Genomic DNA, 23,127 nt, shown 5'->3' with positions numbered 1-23,127 from the left:
GCGAGATCAAATCCCTCGGGGCTGAACACCCGTGTTCACCACCCGCTACTGATTTTTCTCCCAATTCCACATTCGCCAACTTCGATTTACTTCCGCTTTTCCGACACAACGTTTTTCCGCTCGTTTGCTATTACCATTCGGCCAAAGAAATTCCGATCCATATTTTATTTGTAAATAAACCCATAACTACATTTTTTGAGTTACCAAAAAAATATTATCGAATTTTCCTCCAAGGGACTGAATCAGAGACAACTAAAACTTTTCAGACTGAAGTGCATGCATAGTTAACTGCATGGAATACCGAGAAGGGAACGCCGAGATGAGAGGGATACATAAATTATGTTGACGTCGGGACCAAGAAATCCCTCTCTCTTCCTCCTAAATTCAAGGTGTTTTGCCTGTTGGTGTACACGGATAAGTATATGTTACTGTGTAAGTGGAGAAAGCATTTGCCGAACCAAAAGAAGAAGAAGAAGAGAGTGAGAATGAGTAAGAGTGCAGGGGTGGGGGCTGTCACAGCTTTGCGACGTGACTTTAGCTCTACATTCGCATTAAAGTTATGAATATAAATCACATCTCGTGCCGTTAGATTTTCCCGTTGTTTATACACTTAGACAATATTTTCTTCACAGCTTTGAAGTCTCTGGGATCGTAATCTCGTTGAAAACTATATAAGAGTGGATTTTGTGTCGAGGATTTCCTCTCATAAGCTAAGCCTCGTATTTAAAACTTCTAAGAGACGTTATTGAAAGTTATTTGACCCAAAAATAACCAATTATACTTGTGTTAAATATCAAGACAGGACTTTACTTTTTTATTTTTTTTTTTTTTTTTTTTTTCCGAAGGAAAATTTTGGTTGGATCAATATTGAGAAAATTTGTTAATTTTTTTAGTTTACCTCAATAGACATATATCCCCACATTAGAAAACTTTTTCACGGATTAAAGAAAATTTTTTCCAATAAAAAAATGTTCTCTCTATCGAATTGGACACATAGCAGTGCTTCTGATATATAGTTTCAATATTAATAATTGTCTTGGGGAGTATTTTATTTTTTGACTGACTCATCGTAACTTGTATCGAAGCAATAATGGAGGAAGCTCGGGTGTCGAACCGACGGCTCGTAACTCACTACTGCAGTTCGTGTCTCTCCGACCTGTTCACTTCCGACTATCTCATGCGGCATCTGCTAAATTTAAACTATTTTATTTTACTTTTTTTTTTTCTATTTCTTCAGTGCAAGATTATTCGGCGCATAAATACTCAGCTTGCTAGTAAAGGATAGGAGTGGAGAATGTCTATCAGGCCATCTTGCATGTAAAATTAAATTTACATCTAATCTTATCTTATCTGCGCCCCTCACTCTCAACAAATCGATCCTATTCCCTAAGAAGAGTAAGTAAGTAAGTAAGTAAGTAATAGTAAGTACTCTTAGAAGTAGCAAAACAAGTTGACGGAAATTGGAACGTGAGAATGGAAGATAGAGGGGTGGGAGCTAGATACCAAGGATATAGCAAATAGCAAATATATATAAAAGGGATTTGTACAGCAAAGCAAAGCCAAGTCAGGGGAATAAAAGGGGTTGAAGAAGACGGCATTGTGGTGCAAAGCCTCGAAAAGTGTGGGCTGTTGGTTGAACTGGCAGCCCTTCAGTTCACGGTGTCAAAGTGCCGACCCATAATTCACTTCACGCAAGTTCATGTCTCTCTGACACGCACACCCCCGACGTCTTGTCCGACTTGGGTTGCTTCCGCCTCTTGCCGTTTCATCGCGTTTATATGGGAATTTACTACACACTCCTCCACAATACATTACGCTACGTACAATGCAACACTCCAGTGTAGTACTATTATACACACTGGTGTACATGAGACGAAACTCGACTGTATAACACCACCCGATCATCTTTAAGATATTGCCACTCTGTTTATATCCCACTGTATATTATACTGTACCGAGTTACCTTACGATATAATATTGACGTGACAATGAGACTTTCATCATATTTATCGATCCACCTTCATTCAAATATTTTTATCATACGCTTTTAAATATACATGGGATATATGATCAGATAATCATAAATGTATATACTTCCTTTTTTATATTCTTATGTTATGATTATATAACAAAATTATCATTGATAGAATTTTGAGGCTGATTTCAATAATGACAATTATTCCAAAATTAGAATTTTTTAAAACTATAAAAAATTGAGTTCTGTAAAAAAAAAAATCTGAACATTAATTTTTCAAATAATTATAAATTGTATAAGAAAAATGACAAACTATTTCATCGATCAAAACTGATAGTAGAGAATAATTAATTTCAACAAAATTATTCGTATCATCAGTATTTAATGAACAAAATTTACCAACTATGTTCTCTACTTCAAGACCATCAATCATTCATCAATAAAATCGCTAACCCGAGGAATATTCTGTCTCCGAGCAATTTAAGCTCCAAAAATATAAAACGAGCAACTAGTTTGAGTGTATAAGTGTAAGTGAGCAATGAGCGTAAATAATATTAGAATTTAAATTTGCATTTAAAATACTGGTGTTCGTTCTACTCGAGACTGAGCTCTGCTATACTTAACTCACCGGGTGAGAGCAGAAAGTGGTGGATGCTGGGTGGTGAGTTCCGGGTATACTTTAACTAACGCGAATAAATTTAACGAGTGACCGAAAACTAGTATTTGAGCTGGAGCATTCAGATAGTTTAGATGAAAACTCCCTCCCCTCATCAGTACTGTGTGAGCTGTGAATATACGTGAATTTAAAATGGACAGGTATCATTATTTATTTCAATTGAATTTTAGGGGAAACTGTTGGAATCGATCTTACGTCCTGCACCGACGAGCTTGAATTTAAATTCGCGGAGTAGAGTGTATGCACACACTGAAAGCTCGAGTAATGAGTAAACCTCTCTTATAACCTTCCCCGTACTCTCTCTCTCTCTCTCTCTCTCTCTCTCTCTCGCTCGCTCTTTATATACAGACTAAGTACAGAGCAGAGTAGACTGCACTGGATAGGAGTATAAAGTCACTGTGTGAATCAAGAGTCCGGACACGCGCCACTAACTGGGTGTATTCAAATCACAGCTTTGCCCCCGAGCTAGAGAAATAGTTTCAGCTGGTCTAGTCGCTGTTCGAGCGCCAGTTGGGGACTGTTTTGCGTCAATTTACTTCTCCGTTATATACACAGATATATATGTATATGGTGTGTATAGAGTTATGGTTCCGCCCGAGCAGACGAGATAGCGACGGTATTGAAGATTGAGGGTTGAAGGTGCCGGTGACTTCAACAAATTTTATTACCGAACGATCCATTCATAAAACTACTATCACCGGAATAGTAATTGTCCACTTTACTCCCTCGCCAGAACTTCACTCTGTTTTTATTTGCTTTATTTTATTTTTATTTAGTTTTCTTGAGAGTCTGAGCCCATTAAGAAGCTGACGGGTGATTGTATTTTAGATAAAACCCCTTTGATGGAGTGTTATTTATGAAATTTTAATAAACCTTTTTGTGGATGAATATTCATACGCTCCCGGGTAAATCGGTGATCTATGTTTGTGATAAATGGACACGAAAATTAAAATAAAATTTACTTTAGTCATGGAAAAGGTGCTGCAAGGTGAATATTTATGAGTTTTATAGTATTAAGGTGGGCGGGTGTTGAATTTTATAGTATTGAGGTGGAACTTGTTCTGGTTTTGTTTGAGAGTGAACAACTATTTTTAGAATATTTTTTTGAAAGAAACAATTCGAGATATATTGAGTATTAATTACTTATTTTTGAAAAATACATTTTTATCAACTTTGATAAAAAAAATAGAAAAAAATAATAACATAAAATGAAAAAATAAAAACACATTAGAAATTAGATTTGTTGGAAATCGGTGGATGAAGGGAATATGAATCTGTTTGTCTGAAGGTTGACTGAGGTCCCTTAGGCGCACTAGGGAAACCCATTTACCCGATGAATGGAAGGCCCTTGTACCGCTGTTACTTTGGGTCTTGAGATAATTTGATATTTAAATGAAGTTTAAATAGTTTGCAACAGCAATTTGTCTTGGAAAGTTAAGCGAGGTACACCCATCCCGCTTTGATCGCGGGTGTCGTCAGACAACAACCTGAGAGTGTGTACTCCTGCTCGCTGAAAGAGGGATCAACAAAATGTGGGTGTGTGTAGAACGAAAGGATGTATCTTAAAGCCTGAAAGGGGAGATGCAGAGACGAAAGGTTCCTATCCTCGAGCTTAAACCTCATCTTCTCAACACACCTTCACGTCTTGCCGTTTGTTTAGCCAACATGCGCACCTGCCGGCAGCCTCTTTGATAGCTGTGATATTAAACACACGGCCCCTTACCGCCTGCCTCTTCACTCGACTCAAGGATAACCCCAAAGCAAAGACCTCTTGCAATCTTATCTCTTCCACGAGATCATAATTATTGTACTCTATTTTTTTTAACATAAAAAATTGTGAATTTTTCAAAACTTTACTTTGAGTTCGAATTTTGGCCAAAGTTTATAGATGTCCCCATTACAATATAAATCCTTCAATTCCAATTATATTTCCCAAAATGATTCTCAAGATCGACAATTCTGCAGCAAGTAACCCGAAAAAAAAAAAACTAGTGATACCTAGCGATTGTTTTTTAATTTTTCACGCTAATTTTCTAAGATGATTTTACCTCAAAGTACTTGTAAGAGTGATCATTAGTTCTCCTTTGATTATTCTATAAAATAATTATGATAATAATAATGGTCATAATAATAATAAGAATAAATGAAATTATTAGAGTAAAAGTTTAGACTATTAAAAGGCATGAAAATATAAAATGATACCAGCAGTTGGAGTAGTTAAACGCGTCTTAATGTCAGCAATGTTGGTTCGACTCATAAGTTTTATCGCTCTCATAACAATAATTGTTATTTTACGGTACACGTTGTATTACTATATACGTATACCTAGCGGCAGTTTTAGTAATTAGTAATTACATTTATACTGGCGAGTAAAGATACTTTTAAAAGAGCTAACCTGAGCTACGTTGCATCCAGATTTACATCTTCTTCGGAAGTTTGTTGTACAACTTTTGCAACAAACAATTTCGAAGTAAAGATTGTTTCTCACTGAAATCCTTTAAATTTTCTTCTGATGGAATAATTAATGTTTATCTTCATATTTTTTTATTTATTCTTAGAGCTTTTGAGAATATAAAATTTTAGGATTACTTAAAACAGATTGTGAGTGAAATTAAGATTGTAAGTGGAGAAAATAAAAAATGAGTTAGGGATAAAAGTGGTGAAGCGGCAGCTTATAAACCGTGAGTGGCTTGAGTTGGAGTTTAAAAACAAAGTTGATATTAAAATCAATTCGATAGTTTGACAAAGAGTTCAACTGAGTTTGTAACCTTGAGGACTCTTTCGTCTGAAGCTTCTTTCGTACTATATTATAGTTTAGTCAAGTTCAACTCTTCTTATTTGCATCTACCGCTTGCGTGGAATGGTGATTTCATGGAGAAAAAAAAACAACCATGAGACTGAAGCTGCTGGGAATAAAAATAAACGAAAAAAAAAAAAAAATTGAATTTAAGTGGATAAAAAGTATAAACATAAATTCTAGCAAATCGTGTGATTTAAGTTAATCCGAATAAACTTTATTTATTTTCACTGCTGCCTTGGATTTTGATGATTGATTATTTTTGTTTAAAAATTTTCTACGTGTGTAATTTAACAAAAAATAACAATAATACTGTATTTCCTAAAATACTGAAGATAGCCCCATAGCATGAAAACATTTTTGATAGGAAATTTCTTCAGCTATAACTTTAGATTCTTAAGATTTTCTTCAAAAATGAATATTTTAGGAGCTCTAGCTATTTTTAGTTACTAGGTAATCATTTAGTATTTTATTAAAAAATGATCTTAAAAAAAAAAATAATAATAGTAGTAAAAATATACTGGCAATAAAAGGAATTATTATTCTCTTTTACTCGTTACGAAAATGTGCTTAAAAAATAATATCACATACAGAGTTTTAATTGCACTGAACACCCCTTTATTTTATTTTTTGAGCTGTTATTTTCATTGTGAATCTTTTTAGCTCATGCACACAGTCAGTTTTAACAAACAGTAATTTTTTTTATGCTAAAATAATTACAACAAAAAAGAATTTATTTTTTATAAAAAGAAAAAAATTATGTAATATATAATAAGTTTATTTTGATAATAATACGTTTAATTAAAAGCTTTCGTTTTGTCTATACTAAAAAGAAATCCAAAATTTACGCTTCAAATAACTCTTTTGCATAAATTAGTAAAAAAATTTTCATAATTATCAATGAAAAAGCACAAACAATAATTTTTATTAATTCAAATTTTACAAAATTAAAAAATTATTTTTCTGTTTGATTTTAATAATCATTTGAAAATAATTAGATCAATCATATTATTAATAGATAAACAAACTAAGCTTGCGATGCATAATCTTTAATGAAAGCCAAAGCTCACTTATATTGAGGCGTGCGATAGATTTAAAGTAAACATTACTCATCTTAGCCTGAGCACTTTTTAATAAACGGCGACGGATTAACCACAAATAAAAATAAATAATCCTATAGTAAATATAAACTGTAAGATTAAGATTAAACAATAAATTCAATCGTGAGTTTTATTTTTTAACAAAACTATTTTATTTGCAAGCTGTCACACACGGAAAAAATTAAATCGATGCGTTTCAATAAAATAGAAAAAATTAATCATCAAAGCTTCGGGAAAAGTTCCGAGTAAACACCGCTGACATTAAGAAAAAAATCTTAAATTTTATTTAATCCTTACTTATCTGAAGTATTTCACTCAGAATTTTATTTGTTTGTCTTCAAAATACTTTTATGTATTTGATTTATTTATTTATTCACTATATTGTAGCTATATGTTTATGTTTATATTTGTTTGCTGGGAAATGGAGAAGGAAAAGCTCTACTTAGTCCGGAAGAAACATTCTGAGAGGGGGTGTGAGAGAAAACTAGTGAGTTTGTGTTATAGCGGGAAATTCCCGCGAATTTGAGCTCGCACACCGGTTCCAGTTTCGAAGTTTCACTCACCTTTTACAGTTGCTCGTCTTCGCTTCAATACCCGCGGAAACTACTGCCGACTATTTTCATGCTCGTGCAAATATAAATCCTTGTACAGCGAACTTGATATCACTGCACTCTCTGAAAGAAAAATACAAAAGTAAGCTAACAAAACACTCAAAAATAAAATAAGGCTTTTTTTTTTTTTATTAATTTTTTTTACGGTAAAAACATTCTTTTATTTTTCAAACTTACCGAGCTAGTATAATTTTGGCGAAACTATAAATATTAAAATAAATTGAAATTTTTTTTAATCAAAAATTCGATTTTATCAATAAAATGTTATACACTGAAGATTTTTGAAAAATGTTCTGTAGCCTAGAGTATTTTTTTTTCCTGCGATAAAATTTTTCTTGAACCAAGTAATGTTTAGTCTTATAATCACAAATTATTTGATGACTTATCATTTGATCTTTTCTCAATTTATTCTCGATTGAAGTCTTCATCACAAAAACTAATAATTATAAAACACATTGAGATTAATTCTATTTGTGTGAAGTAACAATAAAGTCTGACTAAACTTGCTCTTATTCACTGCTTGCACATCACCATCAACTTCCAGTCTTCCCTCGTCTCTCGTCTGTTATTTCGGGGTATGCTCATTTTAATTTGACTAATAAAACCGGCGGAAAGTGCCATTAAAATGACGATAATATAACCTTCGGAGTTCCGAGAGTATTTAACTCTTACGCGCACCAACCCCCTTTTTAATCCGTAATTAAACCTAATGCGTTGCATTACTATCGCTGCTTTTCCAAATATATGCTCATGTACAAATTTTGTATGTGCGAATAAATAAATATATGTGTAATGTACAATGTATTTTGTAAATGCATGCACGTGTAGTTTAGTTATATATGAATGGATGTAAAGAGATAAAATGTTAACAGTGTAGAGATGAAGCCGAGTCGAGTTTTGAGTTAAAGGTTTTATGTCTGCTAACATTGTGCAGTAACTTCTGTTGATACTTTTAACTATTTTTTTTTCAACTTCTTTCTCCCTCAATACCGCGCATTCCCGAGTTAACTTGATGAGTTTCGCCGTGTAGTTTAGTGTAGACACCACCTGTGCACTTTTGGCTATTAACATTATTTAGGGTATCTGTAACGCTTAGAGTTGATCATTAATTTTACTGAAACTAATTGTTATGAGGAGGTTAAAGAGAATGCCCATATAAATTTTTTAATCCTGAAATTTTTATTTATTTATAACTTAAAATTTTTTTGACCTTCAACATTTTTAATCATTATTTAAAAATTTAGGGTTCTTTTTTTTATGAGCGATTGATACAAAAAAATTTTTAATTCAAAAATTGAGAGAAAAGTTTTATTAAAAAAATTTTTATAATTTTTAACTATTGAAATAAATTGTATGATTGTTATAAAAAAATTTTTTTAGAACTTTAAATTAACTTTTATTAATGCAATTGTTTGATAATAAAATAATAATAGGCTATAAAAGTTTGTTAAAATTTAGGCCAAAAGTAATTTAAAAAAATTTCGTAGAATGTAATTATGAAGTTTGTACATACTAATGGACACAGGATTTGCACATCGGCGTTTTCCTTATTACAATACTCTTATGCTCCGCATTTTGTTTGAAAATAAAAGCCACAGCAAATGGAATGTAAAAAAAGGGGAAGAGGATTATAAAAAAGTCTAAAAAAAAAACATAAAAAGTGGAATGAAATAAAAGAATTAACATTATACATTCTCTTGCAAATCTCTCCGGCAAAGCTTGCGGTAGAAGGTAGTTCGAAGTGAACTTTTCCCGAAGGAGATTAGCTTCTCCGATGCACCAGCAAATCGAATTATTCTTGCCTATACTCCAACTGTCTGCTTTATTTCCATCGAAAATTTTCATTTACACGGAACACAGACTAATTTACGGTGTTTGTTAAAAGATTTAGACAGCGCCCGCTCGAATAAACAAAAACACTATTCACTTACTGTTCCCACCAACTTTTTTAAATAATCCGGAATAATATTTTTATCTCCTTAGGTTTGACTTCGGAGCCGAGCTTTTTTAAAACCTACAGTTCACTTGTTAAAACTTTATTCACGTGAATTATTTAACGAACCTCTGTTAAATAAAGTTGCCACGCCACCACAAATAATCCGGTTACTGACATTTTTACTTTTTTAAAACTTAAAATTAATGCCACTATTATTATTATTTTATTAAAAAATTTAAAGCCGATAATAATATTTTTTTTTAAATAAAATTTTTATAAGCGATGGTCATTTTTATAATTTTTAGATAATAAACACCGCTTAAGTCACTGTATGTCCTCAATTACTGAATATTTTTTGTAGGAAATTTTCGAAGCTACAATTTTGACTTTGTATAATTTTTCAAAAAAATTAATATTCCAAGAATAATCGTTATTTTTAGAGTGACTAAACAATCATATGGTTTCTTATTACAAAATTTTTTTATCATATAATAATAATAAACTTTTAGTTATTGTTATTTTCTGTATTAAATGACATTGTTCTTAGTAAGGAAAAAAGAATAAGAGATCAAGTATAAAAGTATATTGGTAAATGCAAATGCAGCCGGAAATGCAGTTACCAAGTTGACTATTTGCATGTACGTAAAGTCGATATCACAGGGAAACAAATTTTTTTCGACAAGCTCTTTCTATCCCTTAGCGTCGGTTATAAGGTATAGGCAAAATCGAAGTATCTTCTCCCACCCTGGAAAAACTCAATTTGCATACGAGATTGCCTAAGATTCTCTTACTTACTGAAAGTACATCCACTCTTTCCTCCTCCATTATTTTCTCTCTCTCTCTCTCTCTCTCTCTCTCTCTCTCTCTCTCTCTTTCTCTCTCAGACACGAAGCATGTGTATGGCTTTGGAGTACATTTTTGAATTGGTTTCGAGCAACTTCGGCTCGTAAACATTTAATGCCATCAGATATTAAATAGAGATTCCGTTTTTCGTCGGTTAAATTTATAAATTATTCAAATCAACCCGGGAAATTAACAGTTAATAAGTGCACTCGGGAGCACACATTTATCGATTTGGCATTAAACCGCGATTGGTATCTGTTCCCACTCGGAATAAATTATCCGAATTACTATTGAATTATAAAATAAGTTCATTTTTCAGTGGTCCAGTCGCGTAATGTCGTCATTTTAATCCCGCAGCAGACTACAAACTGGAAACTGCAAACTGTTAATTCTGCATACGAATAACACATTATCCGAAACAACCGAAATGCAACACGTTTCTGGGCGGGTAGGGACGCGGGTTCAGGCCCTAAGATTGTATAACACGTTAAGCTGACATACATCGAGCAGCAGTTAGCACGCAGGAGCTTCCGGAGGATTAGATTTGATTACTACGATGAGAGGTGACCTGGATCCCGGCCTCGACCGTCTGATTCTGTCCGCCCCAAGCCACTTTACTTGCGTTCACCATCTACATTTACCGGGCATCCTGCCCAGATGTGAGGAATTACATCCTAGATTGTGTATGTCCCTTATATCCCGGCTTTGCAGACTTTCCTTATTCATTTATCTGCATTAACAAACATAACGTCTGTCTACAATAACATTTTTGCCTTGTCTGATATGTACGTTTTTGCTACTTAAAAATAAAAAAAATAGCGGGTTTTTTTGTGTCACCCTACTACTCTACTTATATTAATAATGAAAAAGAGTAAAACCAAAGGAAAAACATGAATAAAATAAAATTAAAAATTTGTTTACATCGAAAGCAAATCGCCGATGAGGATTTGAAATTCACTTGAGCATTGAATAGTCGTATGGTTTAAGATAGTAAAAAGCGTAGTGCTGGCAAAATGACAAGTCTGAGTCTACAAATATAATCCCAGTGGTACCAAACAGAATATCATATTGAAGACCCAAGTGGTACAAGCTACAGATGTCAGACATAACTATCTGTCTCCCGGCTGTCTGGAGAAATTCCGAGCAAATATTTATTTAAATAACAAAAATTAGAATCGTTAAGCCGAAAGCCCGCAAAAGGGAGGAAAAAGACACCGACGTAAGCTGTTTTTATTTGTGAGCTGGCGTTTCTTTTACTGCTAGGTTCGCACATTCCGGAAGTACGTGTGAGTGTGTGGTGGTATGCTGAATTGTTGTGTATGAGATCGCGTGAATGCCCAACTTTCGCTGACGACTTGTATGCTTCCTTTTGCCAGCCGCTGAATTAATGGCTGCACAAATTGAGGCAATTTAAATACAAAGCCTTTCGAATCAGCGTCCGCGAGGTGGTGATTCCTTTCCTATTTAAACCGCCTTCATACGGCCTCGGGGCTTATAAATGCCGAAGATCACGCACTCGGTAAATGCCCTGGGCGTGCATAACTTCTAGTCATGATTATATAAAACATTACCGCTGATTCGCGGCTATTAAAGTAATATTGCAACAACTGAAAATCTAAATAAGCGATAGCTATTTCATTCACCCTTATGTTTTTTTGCATTCACTGCCTGTTGCGTGGGAGTATAACAGACTGAACGATTCATGATAGTGATTGGTGATTACTAAAAATCAAAAATTGGTTTTATTTGTATGAATCATATATTAATTATTACTATTCTTAAAATTAATCAAAATAAATAAAATCATAAATCAATTATTTCTAAATTTAACAAAGTTTTCAGTAGAATTTTTCTTTTGTTAAAAAAAATTTTTGCTTAACTTCAAAATAAATTTATACCTACAATTGCAGTATCCTTTTACAACCACTGTGAAATTCTTCTTGTTATATTTTCCTTGAAGGGCGTAGAAAAGAGGAGGATAGTTAATGTGTATCTTCCTCATACTCACGTTTAGAAAAGAATAGGAGGCATTAATAATACCAGTAGGGAAGGTTGTGATGTCCGTAACCATGGAGAGAGTCCTAATTAAATTTTGACAAAATTAAAAAAGGTTATCGTTACTGTTATGAGTAAAGTTTAGAACGTAAGATGCTTCTCTTTCATCACTCACCGTCTCACTCTTATTTTGTTCCTCTTCTTTGAAATTATCTACTTTGTTTCTTGTTTTTTTATTTTTAAAACTTGTCAGTCTTTTTAGTTTGTTTTCTTCGAGGTATCGTATCCTGTTGTTCGTTGCCTCTGATTATTAAACTCGGAAAGTTTAAGGGCGGTTGTTGTTATACATCCACCAAGATGAATCTCTTTTCAATGATAAAATTAAAAATTTATTATTTTTTTTCTTTTCCATCTGCTTTAAACTTTTATTTTATACTCTCAAGTTATAACTTATTAAATCCAACTTGCATTATGTTAATTCGGTAATAAATCATCCAGTCCTATCTTGTGTTTCGAAAAAAACTTGTGACTTTCACGACAGTAAAAACGATATTTATTTCTTGAGTTTTAAAATTAAAAATCATCTAAAAACGAGAAATAAATACAATGATAAAAAAATTATTTTATTCTTTTACAAAAATTTTTACCATAATTGAAAACAACTGTATTCTTATTTTTCACTCATTGAAAATCATTCAAAATTATTTTCAACTTTTTAATTTATTATTAGACTAAAATTTTTATGTAAAAAAAAAAAGTTAAAAAACTGTCAGCGAGAAATCCTAGACCAATAAAAACCCTTGCCATGAAAAATGTCCGCTACCACAGTTTCCTTTCTAACGAGGAAATAATTCGGTTTTATTGAAATAGTACACAAGCATTATCTTATTTCTCACTTTTTATTGTTATTTTTATTAGGATTATTATTTTTATTTGGTTGTCGTCTAGTTGTTTACTTTTTTCCATCTCTCTTTGGCTGTTTGTCCTAACTTGAAAAAACGTACTTCTCTGTCTCTAATACACGCGCAACATCGAAAAGCTCTCAACGTCTCGTCTATCAACTGCCGAGTATGCCCTCTTCCTCTTCCTCGGCTTTCACTCTGCATTCCCCCTTTCCCCTCTATTCTCAATTCTCAATTCTCCATTTTATTCATTCTCCACCTCATCTCTTCTATCGGGGTCTCTTCGATCTTGGTTAGGTCTTACAGCTATCTTGTATCACAAGGGTAGAATTCGTGCGGTAATTCTCATCGCGTGCTTTTCGGCATAGACTCGATGCACCCTAGACCTTCGACTCCGGTGGTGTCTGACTGTCTATCACCGGCTACCAGAGTAATCCGTCTAAAATACCCGAGGATTTCAACGAATCCTGATAATCGGCAGCGTGACCGGTCAGACTTGTAGAATAGATCGAGATCCACCTTATGGAATGTTCTTTAGTTGAAAACGTCGGGGACCTGTGTCCTCTGTACTGGAGTGCGAAATTCCAGAGCACCTAAGGCTTCCGACTACCGTCTTAGAAGGCATCCGTTCACTTGCATACCATTTACGAGCGTTCTTACCTCCAGATCCTGGATTTTCGGTTGCCCCGGTAAAACTTCCACTCCTCAAACTCGGTCTCGGGTTCTGTTCCTTATTCTCATTCCCATTCTCATTCTCCTTATCCTTATCCTTTTCCGTCTTACGAGGCGGCTAGGAAACTGGAGTATATTCTATAGACTTGCTCTCTCACTAGGAATATGAAACATCTCTAGTTTCATCGGAATAATATAATCCGGTCCTTTGAATTCCCCGTGGAATTGGCGTCCAAGCCAACGGATTTTACGATATCATTTCTACTAGAATCTAAATAGACTTAGATAAATTAACTTACTTTTTATTTTTAATGAATTGTATTTATTTTTTTCTTGAAAAATTAAGTTTAATGATAATTGTGCTGTTAAATTGAACGTTTTAAGGCAATAGTTATTTTAATTATTATTATCTTAAATCGATCTTAAATCGTATCTGAGCATAAGTGTATTTATTATATTTATTATTTCGATATTAAAATTGAATAATTATACAGAAAAAAATACCATTTCAAACAGTATTAAAAGCTATACAATTACACAAATATTTCTAGGCATTTTATTTTTCGATAACTAAATTAAAAAGTCCAATTTATTTTTACTGATTTCATTTTTATTTTGCTTTATTGTATTGAACGCAATCTATGAATTAATAAATAGTAAAAACAATTTTTTTATCTAAATCAAATTAAATAATCACAGAATATACAATTGAAAGACAGAATTTAAATTTAAAAAAAATTATTCAAACGTCAGCATTGACTCCGATCTTTGACATTCAAGTAAAATTAACTATTAAAGTTCAGAAATTTATGTAAAAAATAAATATAACTGATCCGTTTCGCCCGATATATCGCGAGTCAGGATATAAATAATCGCGATAAAAAATTAATTTTTACACGACCCGACATTAAATACAAAGCGAGCGGAATTTATGAGCGAGAACGATGAAAAACCGATAAACATATTTAACTAAAACTTAAAATAAAGTTCCGGTTGATGTATGACGGATATATTTGTACTGGATTAGCATAACCCAATAGACACAAGTCAGAGCTACCAGGTTCATAATTACCCGGTTATTATATACAACATATCAGTTCGTAGGGTTTATCTGATAATTTTTTGATTTTTGGGTTATCTCGCAGGTATCTGCTAACCAAATATAATTAACTTTGGTAACAACGGGTGGGTTGATGCTTATTTAGCATAAATCCCGTTAACGTTTAATGGTTTATAGGTCGAGTGATAAGGGGAGCGACGTAGGTGTGAAAGCGATGCTTAGGGGGAACAAACGTATTACCCACATGATGCATTTAGTACGGTAAACAGTAAACGGTGCATTGTTTGTCGTCAACCGGAGGCTCACCTGCGTCACTTTTGTTAATATTGAATTCCCGTTCTCATAAACCGACATATTATTATATGTTTACACGGTTTTGGGATAGTTGTTGTTTGTTGTTGTTGTTTCGCTATTTGTTGTTTGCTTGGGGCTGATTTTTAAAGCAGAGACCTTATAAGATTCAATTTACATCTGTGTTCTAATTTATACTTGTGTTGTTTGAAATTTCCTCCTTTAACATTATCATAAATTATTATATAATTGACATAAAAATTATTTTGATTGATTTTTATTGATCGGAAAGTCTTGTGATTAGTTAAATATCTTCTAAAATATGGGAGATATTGAAAAACTTATATGAACTAAGTTTGTAAAGAATTAAATTTTCTACAAAAAGGTTTTTTTTATAATTTCGTCATGTCTTCATGTATTTTACTTAGAATTCTGATTTTAAATCAATACGAATTTTTTTTTGTATAAAAATTTTCTAAAATTTGAAAAATCGAGTTTAAAATTCAATTTTATAAATTTTAAGAGTATGAAATTTATTTAAAAAAATTTATAACTCGGCAAAATTTATTTCTGACTTAATTTCGCTTAAAAAGTGTAATTTATTTCCTAAATTTGACAAAATAAAAAAAAACCAAAGAACAGGAGTGTTAAAATTATAAATCCAATAAACCGATAAGAAGCCCTCTAGCCTCAACTAGTTCACTAATGCAAAACTGATCGAGAAAAAGGATATTCTCGGCTCGGTAGTACAAGGCAAACGCGTCAGTGGTATTTTCCAGCGAGTTCACCCCATTAAACATTTTTGCTATCCCGTCAGATCTGCAGGGGAGAGAGTGAGAGGTGAGCAGTCGAGCAGTCGAGGGCAAAGGGAGTGTTCAGTGTCGGAAGGGTGAGCGAGTGAGCGAGAGGGTGAGAGTGGTGGGACGAGAACTCGGATACAGCGCTCTACCAACGGGGATCGAGAATTGCTAGCCGTCGACACCTGTTGCGTCTTTTCCATCGCTCTTATCTTCCGTCTCTCTTCTTCTTTGGTTTCTACATTTTTATTATTCTCTCTCTGCTCCACGGTCACCTTCTACCTTCCACCCTCACTCTTGAGATCTCATGTCGCACGTAACGCGGGACGTCTCGAGGCAGAATCTAATGTCAACACGGAAAAACACCCTCCGTTATTTTGCTTCAGATCATGAAGAAAAATCTCTCTGGTTGTCATGGATATTGATGATGGTGCATCTTATATCAACAGTACAAATTTGTTTATTTTTTTATATTTGTTAGAAATTATTGATATTCTTGTTTCGGTACAGAGAAACCTTTGGAACGATAGTAAAACTATCTAATTACCCAAACAAATAAACCATTGTTATCGAATAATTTGATACCATAATATTGATCCGTCAATGTTAATACCAACAATAGAAGTATTGTTTTGATATTTTTATCGGGTATACAAATACTGCATTATTCAAATGGATCTATTATTATTATATTAATATATAATAGTTTATTAATATTGTTTTATTTGATCCTTTCTAGAGTGAATACTATAATATTACACTAATTTTTAGCTTTAATTATTAGATTAAATTATTAAAAATCCTACTTCTTTGGCTTTATTCACAATAAAAATCTTGTTTTGTGTAAAAATTTCTAAATGAATATACCATAGAATAAATATAATAGATATAATCAAACTGACATTGATTATAATTGCTAAATATAAATAAATTCTCCCGCCTTCTAGAAAAAAATCCTCCTCAAATCTTTTGAGTATTGGAAATAATTTATGTTATCCTTTTTCATTGTGAAAAGCAAAGAACTCTTAAAAGTATTCCTTCGACATACAGAATTAGCAAACAAGAAAAAAAAATTTATTATGATGAAAGATCCAGCTAAAGAGTCTAATATCCATCAGACACCTCAAAGACGCTATCTCGGTTTTAATCTAAATTCAAGGGATGTCAGACTGAAGCCAGCCAAATTGAGGCAAACACGAGGATATCTTGCGGTTGATCTCTTTGATACACTCAAGAGACTTTGTCATTTAGCTTAGCGTCAAAAAGCTCTCGTTATCTTTTAAAATCAAATCAGAGAGGACGATAAAAGGATAAAACCTCTTGGAGTATCGTCATTGTATTACTATTACTATCATCATTATCATTATTACTCTATTGGAATTTACTGGTGGATATATGTGTGGTCTGAGTAGAGATATTTATTGAATCCACTTTAGAGGATTTCCGGGAGATTATCTTATTATCGGCGATGATAGGTTACATGCTCGATATGTCATCGAGTCGATGTATCTCATCTTGGAATATTGCCCGTCCGGCGTGTATAGACAAGCTTCTATTCAGCGAGCCCGGTCTCGTTCCTCGTTCTCGAGGTGATCCCCGATCTACACATCACCGATTTTCATTGTTGCTTAGCTTAATTGGGTCCTCGACTCAAATCTCTTGTTCCTCCAGCCTTCAAGCCTCAAGCATGCACATCATGGCGAATATTCACTTCTCTGATTAAGTCAATCCGAAATGAGCTTAACTTTTGTTATTTTTTATATTTTTGAAAAAATTTTCAATCCAGCTAATTTTTGATAAATTAAAAATTTTTATATATTTTTAGAACAATAGGATCTTCTTCTAAAAAATTTTTTTATCTCAGAAAAAATTGTTTTGAAGTTAAATTTTTATTATTCATTATTGTATTTTACAATGAGTAAATTTTTGGACATTTTGTGAGCGAAGCAGCAACTGTTTTCCTCTGACCACTAAATGCAAGTATTATATCGAACAATGTGACTATATGGTGAAAGTTTCGAGTCCGAGGCATTACTCAGGTCCAACTATAAGCAATATATCCGAAATCCCGAACAAAGTTATGATTTTTGGTCGTACTTTCACTATACATTTAAGTATCCGACGGAAACAGGTTTCGTCTAGGAGCAAAAGGGTGTCGAGTCTCTAGACTCTCGAGTGTTGTCGAGTGTAGTCTAGACTAAAGCACTCGCACTACATACACGGTGGTGCAGCATCCTTGTAACGAAGAGCCAGAGTAAGAAAGTAGATAAGGGAACCTAGCGGAGCTGACTGTGCCTCGGTTGGGTATAAGGAAGAGGAAACGGAACAGGAAGAGGAGTCACGGCTCGGCTATAAATACACTGCACCACCTGCATCTAACGTCCACCCCCACTAGACTAAATCCTTCTCCTCTGTCTCTTTCTCTCTCTCTCTCCCTCGCACCTCGTGTCTGCCTATACGTATTTATGCCCATATATTCCCTTGCTCGGGTCTCCACTGTAGTCTACCTACATATATTTTATATTACATACTGTATATAATACACAATATACGATATACACTGCATATATGTCTATATGTGGATATATAATGCATTGTGTTTGTATATAATGCATGGCGTACACAGACAGAGGGCTGTCGCACTTGGACGATACAAACCCTACCTACATATTCGATTACATACACTTGCTCTCAGATCCTGTGTATCTCTTGTTCTCCAGGAGATTGCCCCTATATACTAGCTGCACACTTTACTATGTACATTGTATATACAATTACAGTGATTGTCGGAAATACTCTACTTGTGGGTAATTACGTGTCCGTCAATAATGAGCAATTTATATTACACCTAAATCTGACTAGCTATCAAGGAAAATTCATTTTTTCTGAGATAAGTTTCTTCGGGATATTTCGTGTGCTTTTCAATTTATTCAGTTAAAATTTGAAGGGTAATTTTAGTGTAAGTTCTTAAATTAAAAATTACAAAACATTTAAATGAGTAAAAAAATATTTATTTTTTTTTTTTAAATTAAAATGTGAACTACAGTTTTGAGAAAAAAAAATTTATCTTTGACTTCTAAAAAAAAATATTAAAAAAAAAAATTATTTCAGGCATCAGAAGCTTCACATTAATTTTTAAAATCAATAATCATCTTTTATTGTAACTTTCAAAGCTACGTTATTATTTTCAAAAAAAAAGCATTATACCATCTTACAACAAAAAAAAAATTTTTTTTTACTTTTCCAACCATTAAAAATATTTTGTACTTAATAATAATTTCCGCAAACAAATTTTCTCTCTGTATTATAATATCCTACAGGTAATTTATACCCTTAGGGAAAAAAATTCTTCGACCGTAAATCATAAAAAAAAATTATAAACGAAAACAAAAAACCTCCATAGAATTTTTCTATTTCTTCCAGACCAGGACCCGTCGTAATGACCTGTCTCACAGGTCAAGAAAATTGGTTTTATTTTAGTTTAGTGAATCAAACAAAAACTTTGGAAGCATGTCAGCTGGTAAACTTTTTCACTGCCATCCACAAGCCCTTAACATTTCCAATTTTCATTTTCAAACTTTTGCTAACTTCTTAATAGACTCTCACAGAGCGCTATGAAAATATTATTTGCTCTGTTAATAGCGACCGCAAAACTATAATCACTTTAATTTTATTTTATTTAATAACTACAACCATAAATAATTTAACGAGCGGGGTAAATTGAAAATGTTTATGCATAAATGGGTGCGAGGATTTACAATTAGTTTACATAACGAGCTAGTGGTCAATATCGCGGACATTAAACGTCAGATTAAATAAACAATCGTTTACCGAGCAATATTTGTAATCATACTGCAGTGAGAAAGAGAAGAAAGGGTTTAGTGTTAATGTTTATGTTCATATTTATGTAATTTACATAAGACTTACATGCATATAGTTGGCTGTAAAACGGAAATACTCGGAGCTTTTCTTAAATCATGTTTACGAAGTAATGTCTTCTGTGTACGTAACTACACTAGTGTTTACACACGCTTATGGGGTCACAAAATAGCATTAATGTTGTCGCATACCTTTTAAACGTGACCGCAACCTCAGCCGGACTGCCGAGCAATTGTCCATAAAGTTGTCTAAAATAGAAATTACTTGTGACAAGCTCATAGAGACACGCCGTGCTGTGAAATACACATGTGTACTTACACTTACATGTGATACCCTACCGACTAGAAGCATTACAGCGTACGACAGGCACGTACAAACATCTGGGACGCTGCTAGCTGCCAGTAGGAATAGAGCTGCCGCGACCTCTGCAGTGACGCCGTAAGAACTAGTGCTATTCGTGATTGCTATTGCTACTGAACATATTTAGGTTTTTTTTTTTTTTTTTCATTAAAACAAAGCTGCATGCGCATTTATATTATAAAAGCGTAAGATCAATTCCGGTTGTGGAAAAAAATGTAAACATATATTTGAGTTTATTCTGAAAATAAAAAAATTGTCGAAGTTTATTTTTGTTAACAAAGAAACGTCGACCCGAATTAAAAGGCAAAGCGTCCAGGAATACGAGAGGCGAGCCATTAAAATAAGTTAAAGGGAAATATAATTAAATGAGAGAACAAAGGCTAAGTTTGAAGAAGTACGTTGCACGTTTTACCACCTTAGGACAATAATTGTTTTTTTTTTTTTTTTTTTTTGTATTAATTAAAAAACAGTGATGATTAAAGAATCGTTGATTCCTTTTTTTTTTTTAAGGCTCGGGACAAAACATGGTGTTAAATGTAAATAGGATCGGATAACAAGAAAATTTATGAGTAGATAAAAGAAATTATGCTGTTTGAAAATAGAAGCAATTATATAATAAGTAGATAGATCTAGATAGTTTAAAAAATGGATTTTGATCAGGTCAAATTATCTGAACTCCAAAATTTGATAAAAATTGGTTGTATTAAGACATTTGTAGCTTGATATGGTCTAAGATGCTCATGTATGTCAAAGATAGTTTTTAGAAATTCCGACAGATGGCGTATAATCGCTGCATTGTCTCACTACAACAGAGTTAAGTCTGAGGTATCGAGTTCTAAAATAAAAATTTTTTGACATGAAAAGGTTTAAATGCTCTTGTTAAATTTTCTTTAGGAAATATTTTAGAAAATATATATAAATTTTCTACGATATGTACTCAATTCAAGCCGTGTATTTTGCCAGAACAGTTAGAACAGTAGTATCATAGAATAACAAAAGCTTCTTCTGTTTACTATTTACTTGAATTGAAAGACCGGATCGTTGTTTTCTTAAAGTGCATCGACAATCGATACATCTATCCCGTCTAGTATCCAGAATAGAAAAAGCACACGTACTAAAAGATTTAGCATGAAAAATCGCCAGACCTGGCTGCATAAATACTTAAGCGTCCCCATTTTTATCTTTCGATTTCTTACTTCTTGCTGTAGAGTCTATATTGCTACAGAAGGACTGTACTAGTGTACGAGCTCGATTTTTGGGAGCTTAACTGCCTCCGTTTCATAAGCATCGCCCTTACCTGGAAGTTCCTCCGGCTGATGCTCCCAGGGGGCATATTACCCGAAAAAAAAACAAATCCAACGATGAAATAACATCCGTCGGGCTCAGGAGCTCCGTAGATTCGTATAAACTTTAAGAGTAAAGTTAACGTAACAAAGAGGGGAGTAAGAGAGACATTCGCGGATGAAGAAAGAAAATAAATAAAATATATAAGGAGGCCATATACATATAAACCTGTCGTATATTCTTTCGCTGGACCAACATGGCTACCGACCACTTTAGACCCATTTCTTCTCGCTCCACTATTTCTTTTTTTTTTCTTTTTTTTTTTTTTTTTTTTTTTATACACACGTTCTCACATACACGATGTAGGTGAGCTACAATCTCCCAGTTTATTTCTGTCGGCATTCCCGAGAAGACACGTCGTATTTTTCTGGTTCTGCTTCTTCTTATATATTTTTAGTTTTTTTTTTTTTCCTGTTTTGTTGTCTCTCACCCACTCAGATATTTTTAAACGGCAACCAAGTACCATGCATTATTACTTAAACTCTGTAACTGTTACCGTCTGTTAAATAAACACATGGATTATTTTGTGCTTTACTTTTTTTATAAATATTTGCTCGACACACATAAATTTGTCATTTATGAATATTGTGTGTTTTTTTTTTTTTTTTTAGGAAAATATTGGAGTGAAAAAATATTGAAAAATACTTTCAATAAATTTTCAGATTTAAATTTTAATTAAAATTATAAAAAAAAATCTTCTCCCAAATTTTTACACAGTAAAAAAAAAATCTACCATAAAAAAAAAACAATTTGAAGCCTTAATATTTTACTGGAATTCTTTACGGCCTACTATTCTTCTCATCTAATCTTTCTACTTTGTTCCTCATTCAGTACCAGCATAATTCTCTTGGCAGAACAACCAACTTTCGCGCTCGCGTACTATTCCTACCACCGTAAGTTAGAATTCTGGGTTACACTTACTTAAATTCAATGTGCGCGTCACATAGTTAGTTCGCAATAATTCTCAAACTTCGTCCAGTGTTTTAAGCTCGGTAATTAAAAATACGCAGATTGATAATTGAGTTATGATCAAAAATTCAAAATTTTGTAAAAATATACAAAACATTAATTATTAAATAAATTTCAGTAAGAATATAAAATTCATTATTTATTTACAGACTATTATTGATAACGACGCCGTAAATCATTGAAGTAAATTTATCGCCAATAATAAAAAACTCGCCATAATTTATTTCTTAGATTACAATGTTAACATTAGTGTTGAGTTCTTCAAACTAAAAATAAAAATAAAATTAATGAAAAAGAAAAAATGTAGTAAAGAGTGCGGTGACTATGTTAGAGGCAATTTATAAAATAAAAAAAAAAAGATAAGGAAAACAAGTCAATGTATTGCCGTAATAAAGAAAAAGAAGTAGTTGTCGTGAGCTCGTTCGCTATGTTCTAAGGGTTAACCGGCACGTTTGTTAACGTCACTCGAAGAACGACATCGTTCCTGGCACCTTGGTACTCGCCATGGCTGAAGTATACGCCGACAACTGGCAATAAACTATCAATTTTATTTACGAGTTTAAAAAAGAAAGAGAAGAAAAATCTATTACATTTATCCCCTCTTTTTCCTCGTGCTTTAAATTGTCTAATATATAACGCAATATAATGTTAAACGTTACCAATGTTTTTATTGCCGTTCATTTTTTATAAAGTGCCGAGTATATATGCTGCGTGCTTCTTTTAATTTCGCACCCGTAAAGTGTCGACGTCAATTTAAGCCTCACGTTATCTCCTCAGGGATTAATTCAAACGCTTGCGGGTTGTTTATAACGATCTAGACCTAGTTATGGGTATGAGACCTATACTAATGTCACACAATTTAATGCTTCTTAAAAGTCTTCTTAATAATTACTAATTACTGATTATCAATTTTTATAAAT

General features: G+C 33.1%; 1 protein-coding gene across 3 annotated transcripts in view; it reads left to right on the top strand.

Annotated features, from left to right (window-relative positions):
• Scgdelta (sarcoglycan delta) overlaps positions 1 to 23,127 on the top strand; it is a 122,129-nt gene that overhangs the window by 58,046 nt on the left and 40,956 nt on the right. The window contains exon 1 of one of the 3 annotated variants that reach the window (XM_074241204.1): positions 22,399 to 23,037. The exons of the other annotated variants lie outside the window; for them this stretch is intronic. The gene's annotated coding sequence lies outside the window, so the exon portion shown is untranslated. Of the gene's footprint in view, positions 1 to 22,398; positions 23,038 to 23,127 lie in introns of those variants that run through there. 3 annotated transcript variants of the gene reach the window in all.

The sequence above is a fragment of the Cotesia typhae genome, unplaced genomic scaffold (genome assembly GCF_013202065.1).
Source record: "Cotesia typhae breed Kobodo isofemale line unplaced genomic scaffold, CoteBio_Ctyphae contig_33, whole genome shotgun sequence".
NCBI classification, from domain to species: domain Eukaryota; kingdom Metazoa; phylum Arthropoda; class Insecta; order Hymenoptera; family Braconidae; genus Cotesia; species Cotesia typhae.
The sequence above is the reverse complement of the archived record's forward strand: the minus strand, read 5'-3'. Positions and strand labels throughout refer to the sequence as shown.